Genomic DNA, 8,369 nt, shown 5'->3' on the forward strand with positions numbered 1-8,369 from the left:
TGTATTTACTTACTTAGTTAGTTTATATATAAGGTAAAGTAAATAGGTAAAAGTAGGTAAGATTTCTTAGAATAAATAAAGGTAAGATTATAATAACTAATAGTATAATAAAGGTAGCTAGTATATATAGCTATATATAAAAAAATATAAATATAACAGTAATATATAAGATAAAATTAGATAAGAAAATAGAGTAATTAATAAGGATAGTAGTATAAGAAGATTACGTTTATTACAGTTATATCTAAGAAAAATTTATACTATATTCCTTAATAAAAAGTAATAGTAATAAAAAGTGCTAGTAGAAATATTATAATACTCTATATAAGATTAAAATACTTATAGAATATTTTCTAGATAAGAAAGTACTAAAATAAACTATAGAAATATACTATCTAGTATACTAGTAAAGCTTTAATATAAAGAATATATAATATCTAGAGTATTTATTAATATTAGTAATAGTTATAACAGTAGTTATAGATAGTTAGGATAGTTAGAACAGCTAGAATAGTTAAGATAGTCTATAACTATCTACTAGTATAAGTATTATTATAAGTAATACTAAAGTTATATTATTTTATAATTAGTTATATATACTTATCTAGGGCTTCTAAGTTAGTGTAGAGGAGAGGTCTTTAACGCCTCTTTAGGCACGTGTAGCTTAATACTAGATAGGATAAGTATATTATTAGTTAATACTCTGTTAAGCTCCTATTAGAGGCTTAACTGCTATATACTAATCCTAGATTATATAACCTATATTACATAATCTTACTTTAATACTCCTTTAGATATACTTTCTATATTACTCTACTATATTCCTCTCTTACTTAAATATCTAAGCCCTATTTAGATTCTAAAGTGCTATTATACTAACTAAAACAATAGTATTATTAATCTACTATTATAAAAATCTACCTTTACTTATAATTAAAACTTAAGGTAATTACTAATTATTAACTACTTAATTCTATTGTTTATTATTACCTAGTGCGTATAATAGAAATTCTTAATTACTTATAATTATAGAGTAGTCTAGAGTTATAAGCTTAGGCTAGCTACTACTATATATAATAGAGTTCCTACTCTTAATCCTCTATTATTCTTTATTTAACTTTTCCTTATATATCTACTCTAATCCTTAATTTAACTTTACTTAATATAGCCTCTATTAACTTTTTTATAGGCTCTACTACTACTAGCGCTGGCAGCAGTAGTTAGGGTCCTCCTAGGGGTAGCTAAAAGCCTTCTGTTAAGAGTAATATAGAGACTCCTCTATATCCTTACTTTACTTAGTTAGTATCTAGCTATATTCTTAAGTAGTATAAGTATTATTCTAATTATTACTTAAGTTTTCTTTACTAACAGTACTTATAGTTTATAATTATACTAACTAGATTATTAATTAGTAACTAATTATTAATCTTACTTACTTTTTCTTCTAGTTAGGCTAAATAGGTATTACTCTTAGGCCTATACTCTAAGTTACTACTATTTACTAGAATAATAATAAGTTAGAGATTACTATCTAATTCTTTAATACTAGTAATACCTATATTACTATTACTAACTTCTTTAGTCTTAGTACTCCTAAGAACTCTATAAAGTATAGTTACTACTCTACTAATATACCTACTACTATCTAGTAGGGCTTTAGTAGAAGTGTTACTTATAACTTCTTTAATTACTACTTATACTATACTAATACTAAGAGTAAGCTTACTCTTAAGTTTAGTAGTAAGTATTATTAGTCCTACTTTAAGGGTAAGCTTCTAAACTATAGGGCCTATAATAAGTATTAGATTAATAGTAACTATACTAGCTATAACTTCTATTATAAGTTCTTTTAATCTTTAGTTACTTTTTATACTAATCTCTTAGTAGTAGGTACTCTAATTACTAATTCTTTACTTTAAGATATTACTAAGTCTATTCTTTATAATTATAAGTTACTCTAGGCTCCTATTAGGGCTTCTAGAGGTTATTACTCTTATTCTAGTAATATAATTATAACTTATAAGTTTAATAATAACTCTAATAATAAGGACTTTATTACTTCTAAGAGTAAGGGTAAGGGTAAGAAGAAGTAAGTAGGTAATACTTTATTAAGGTTAAGTAATTTTAGCTATACTAGTTATAGTTTTAGGCAGTTTTTAGGTAGTTTTCCTTCTCTTTAAGGTCTCTGCTAATAGTCTTCTAGTAGCTTAATACTACCTTAATAGGAAATATAACTTCTTATTATAAATTATTTCTTCTTATAACTATTTATTAGTTTAATAGAAAATATTTAAGTAACTAGCTAATAAAATAATAGGAAATTAAGTAAAAATAGAATAATAAAAGAAATAAATATAAACCTCTAACTTTCTCTCTTACTTAAGTAGATAGGCTATTACCTATTAAGATTAATTTATTTATCTTTATCTTTATTAAATTACTAATACTCTATTAGGTTAAATTTAGGAAGTTAGGGGATTACTACTCCTTTAGCATAAATAGGCCTTAGAGCTACTGCCTTTACTACTATATATTAGGTTATTCTGTATTCTAAGGTTTAGTTAGGCTGTACTACTTACTTCTAATTAAGTGCTAGTATATTTTTATAGTAAGGATTCTCTAGAGCTTTATTAGCACTCTATTAGTTCTAGGCCTTTTAGAACTTAACTACTATTTTCTAATAGAACTTCTTTAGCTAATTACCTAGCGTATAGCTCTAAAATACTTATCTATTAAGCTTCTTAAGTTAGTACTAGCCTTTACTTCCTACAAAGCTTATTTAGTAAAAACCTTACTATTTTAGCCTAAACTTTACTATTATTAATATATTAGTATTAATAAGAGAGTCTTATAGTAGTATAAGATCTCTAATAGCTAGTAGGCTGTTATAAATTTATTTTAAGTTATTAAAATACTCCTTATTAGTATACCTTAGTTAAATAGTTTAATTAATAGCTTCCTAGAGCCTATTATTTCTAGTATAGAACTATTAGGCCTATAGGGTAAGTAGTAAGGCTGTATTAAAGACTTCTTTCTAAAGTAGAACTTACTAGGTTAGAATAGAAACCTTAATTAGAAGGATATACTCTTTTCTATATATTAAATATATAGGAGTTTTACTAGTAGCTCTTTTAACAGTTACTTAGTTAGCCTATAAGATATATAATAAGTTCTTAACCTAGTTTCCTTTTATCTTTTTTAGAGTAGCTACTAGTAGTTTATACTCTTTCTTAATAAGCCCTTAGCCTTATAGATAATAGGTACTTAAGACTACTCTATTAATTCTAAATAGTTTCTAAAGATCCTCTATAAGGCCTTTATTCTCTAAGCCTCTATTACAGCTTATCTTTAATAGTACTCTCTATTAATAGAAAATTAACTTCTAGATAAACTTAGCTATTAATCTAGAATTATTCTTTATAAGACCTTACGCTTCTAGCTATTATAATAAGTAATTATATATAACTACTATATAGCTTTTACTTTTTAAGCCTCTAGGTATAAAGACTATATTAATAGTTACCTATATCTATAGTATTAATAGTAGTTTAGTAGAGTAAAGTTACTTATATAATTAAGTATTACTATAAACCTAGTATTAAGTATATATTTAGACGTACTTCTTTATATTATTATAGAGGCCTTTCTAGTAGTATCTTGCCTAGACTTTTTACTAGGTACCTTTTTTACTCTAATAGCCTAATTCTTTATAAAGTATAGTAAGAATAGCTTTTTTTAAAGCTTTATTATTAACTACTCTTTAGAGAGGGTGCCCCCTAGAGGGTATCTAAAATAGGTATTATTCTTAAATATTATATTATAAAGCCTTCTTCTTAAACTTAGTAAAAGCCTTTTTTAATATACCCTTAAGATACTTTTAAAATAGAATCTAGTAGGCTAACTCTTAAGAGGCCTCTAAGTAGGTATTATCTAAAGAAGTGTTACTAAAGAAGGTATCTACTATATATAAGGTATACTATAATATATTATTACTAAAGTTAAGCTATATTATATTTAAGGCTAAGTTAATAAACTTATTAACGCTTTCTTTAGGGCTATTAGAAGGCTCCTATCTAGGTTCCTTAAGGCGTCTTAATAGAGCGTTAGTAACTATATTCTTTTTCTCTTAAATATAGGTAATATTAAAGTCCTATATATTTAGGTATACTAACTAATAAGTTATTAGAGAACTAGGTAGGTTAGTAGCACTTTATTAGAGCTAAGCTACTAGAGTCTTTATATCTATTTTAATAAAGAATCTAATATTATATAAGTAAGAGTAAAATTTCTTAATAGCTAGGAGTAGTACTTTATACTTATACTTACTAGTGTTCTAGTTTTACTTAAGTTTTAACTAGACTTTACTCTTAAATTAAATAGGGTATTACTTTTTACTCTTACCTTTCTATATTAAGGCAGTACCTTAGCCCTTCTTACTACTATTAACTATAAGGATAATTAATTAGAAAAGTGCTAAATAGTTAATTAATATAAGTACTAGTAAAGAGTAAAGAGCTTACTTTAGAGTATTTATTAAAGCTTAATAGTCCTTAGTTTATTTAAATATAACTGTCTTTTAGAGTAGGCTAAATAATAGATTAGCTATTAGAGTAAAGTTAAAAATCTAGACTTTATAGTAGATATAGATACCTAGGAAAGCTTAAATATCTTTTATATAAGTATAGGCTAGCTACTTTATAATCTTCTTAACCTTCTAGTTATTAAGGTATTAGCTATAGTAATTAACCTAATAGCTAACTATTATTATTAAAGAGTAATAGAAGTTAGATTTATATTCTAAAATAGTTGTGCTAGCCCTTTTAATATTAGCTAGCACTTAATTAATATTTATAATATACTCTGTAATATATTATTAAATCTCTAGCTTAACTTCTTATCCTTAATAATTAGTCTTTAGGCCTTTAATATACACGTTATTAAGGTAAGGTATATATACTATAGGGATATACTCCTAACAGATCTTTGTTATAACCTAAATAAACTTAGTAACTAAATTTATAGCTTCTTAAGGTAAAGTACACTGCCTTATAAGTCTAAGAGAGGTATAGAATATAGTAATATCTCTTAATTAAATATTAAGTTCTATTTAATTATATCCTAAAAAGAAGTTAGTAAGGAATATAATAAAGCAGCTAGTAAATTCTTTTATAAACTTATTAGGGTTTAGAGGTAGGTTTATATCTTAAATTATAACTCTATTTATTTTCTAGGCATTATTAATAAGTTAATAGTCCTAATCCTTTTTCTTAACTAGGAAATATAGGTTATAATATTAACTTTTATATAATTTAAGAGTCTCTTAGTTAATTTATTACTATACTATCTTAATTACTATATCCTAAAGCTTTTTTAGGAGCTAAAATTAATTAGCTTACTAGGCTTTATATAGTACTATATTAATTATTACTAGAGGAGATACTTTATAGCTAATCTAACTAGATTCTAAGAAGTCCTAAGTAAGAGCTACCTCTCTCTAATAAAGTATCTTAATAAGTAGGTCTCTTTCTCTTAACTAAAGATTATCTAATATCTTTATTTCTAATAGTTTCTTAGGTGTTAGCTATATTCCTCTAAGGAAAGATATATATCTTAGTTTAAAGTATTATTAGAAAGAGGTTCTAGTAGAGTTCTAGTTTAGTACTTACTATACCTAAGCTCTCTTCTTTTAGTTAATTTAACTATTAATTATATAAGGTTCTTAGCCTAAGTAGTTTATAGGTTTAACCTTAATTCCTTTCTACTTATATATTATATTAATTTAAATTAGTAGGTATTTTTCTAAGAAATCTTCTTAAAAGATCTTTATAGAATAAGTTAAATATTTACTACTAAGTATATTAACTATCCTACTAAGTACTTTATAAGTAGCAGTTAAGGAAAGATCCTTATAAGTAACTATTATAATACCTATATTATCTTAAAAGAGGATGTTTCTAACGCTATCTTAGCTAATACTACTAATATTTAGCTATATAAAGAAATAATCCTTTATTAAGATAATAGGTTTTATTACCTTTATTAACTACTAATTACTAACTATACTTATTATTAAGGCTATAGTCTTATTCTACTATAGTTAGGTTAAGTTAATATATATTTACTCTAGGCTTTTAACTTATTATTATTAAGGGGATATAATACTAGGCTTTATATCCTTCTGCCTTTTCCTAGCAATTAAACTGTAATACTTTAGGTATTAATATAATTACTTTTTATATATATAAATCTTATACTTATATTACCTTCTTTACTCTAGATTTAGTAGTAAGTAAAGCTATTTAAAGTATATTTAAGCTTTACTTAAGTATTAGACAGGAAAGAGTTACTAAGAATAATTATATTAGTATAGTAATTAATAATAAAGAAGTTTATCTAAATAGAAATTAATCCTACTATTATAACAGCTCTCTAGATAATCCTAAGAAAACTACCTAATATACTATTAGCTAAGACTATTCTTATATTTCTTATTTTCTAAGGGAGTATTATAATAGGCAGTATTATATTATTAGCAGTTTCTTATTAAATAGTATTTAGCTCTGCTCCTAAGTTAAGAAGACTTAGAAAGTAATTTCTTAATATACTAACTAGAACCTTTAAGTAGTTATAATAGATATATTTAATACTAGCTTACTTATTATACTCTCTTCTAGCTAAAGTTTTTAATTATATATTAGCTTTAATTTAGGAATTATTTAGTATTTAATTAATACTTAATTAAACCTTATTAACTTTAGGCTTATTTTAATAAACTACTAATATTAAGTAATATTAGTCTACTTTACCTAATAGAGCTTTAATAAGAATATAGTTAGAAACTAACTATATATTTATACTAAATATATAGAACTTAAAGGTAGGTTAGAAGTATTCTTTCTTTATACTTAACTTATTATTAGATTCTACTTTTATTACCTAAATAGAGTTATTTTAGATAGCTTTAAACTTTTCTTAGGTATATATATTTTAGAATATTTTCTTTTAAACTTCTACTATATTTCTAAGTAGTACTCTAATAGGTATTACTATAGAGGCTAATATAATAGTATATATTACTTTATTAGTAGTACTTAGGATATATTTAAAGAAATAAGCCTTCTTAGGTCTAACTCTTCTTTAGGGCAGCGTATTAGTTATTTCTAAATCCTTAATATAGTTTTAAGAGGTTAATATTAGTATAAAGGTTATATTTAGGGCAGGTAGAGCTTAAGTCTTCTACTACTAGCTTCTTAGTTAAATTAATTAATTATTAGTAGGCTGTTTAGTAATAGTAACTAGTACTAGCTTTACTACCTTAGGAGTACCTAGTACTTTCTTATTAATAGGCTTTTGTAAAGGTTCTTTTTATTAGATTTAAGCAGCTAAAAGCTTAGCGTTTAAGTAGTAGAATATTAGGTATTAAAATAATTAAATATTACTACCTAAGTTTATAGAGGCTTTCTAAAAAGCTTTATAGTCTTTAGCTAATATTATACCTAAGTCTTAGTTAGGGTTTAGACTAGTAACTATAGAATTATTTTAAATTACTATTAATCCTACTAGCCTTCTCTAATTAGCCTTTATAGTAAGAGGATTAAGGTCCTATTTTAGCTATATCTACTTAATATTTAAGAGGATAGGATTAATCTAGCTATTTATACCTAGGTTTATAACACGCCCTTAGGGAGAGGAAATAGTGCCTTAGATAAGTTATTAGTTAGTATCCTAGTAGTACTAGCTATTTTTAATTAACTAGGTAATTAATAGGTAGTTAGCTTTCCTATAACTAACCTTCTTATATATAAAGTAGGTAAATAGTATTTAAGTATTCTAAGTAGCTTAACTTAGAGTTTTCTATTAATTATATTCTAATCCTAAAGGAATAGTATTCTAATTTACTATTATATTATAGGGAGCTGCCTAATTCCTTAAGTAGTAGTTATTACCTAGTATAACTATACTTTATAGCTAAGCTTTACTAACCCTCTAATTTAATAGGGTTTATATATAGGCTGTAATACTTTAGTTTAATAATAGCTTAGTCTTACGTAGTATTTATTATACTAAAATAATATTAGCCTAACTAATCTTAAGTTAATATAACTTATTAGTTAATAAGTTAACTTTATACTAGGTAGCTAGAACTCCTAGAGGTAATTACTAAGGTTTCTTACTAATAGTTATCTAGGGAACTTAATAGGTTATTAGAAAAGCTACTTAGAACTAAGTTATTCTAGTAATATCTAATAGCTAGTAGTCTAAATAGGTCTTAGGGATATAGAATTAGAATTCTTAGGTTAGGCTAAACTTTTTTATAGCCTTATTAAGGTTTAGTAGGTATACTTCTTTCTTAATATTTACTTAGTAGC

This window comes from Dothidotthia symphoricarpi (genome assembly GCF_010015815.1).
Source record: "Dothidotthia symphoricarpi CBS 119687 unplaced genomic scaffold P153scaffold_4, whole genome shotgun sequence".
Classification (NCBI taxonomy): Eukaryota; Fungi; Ascomycota; class Dothideomycetes; order Pleosporales; family Dothidotthiaceae; genus Dothidotthia; species Dothidotthia symphoricarpi.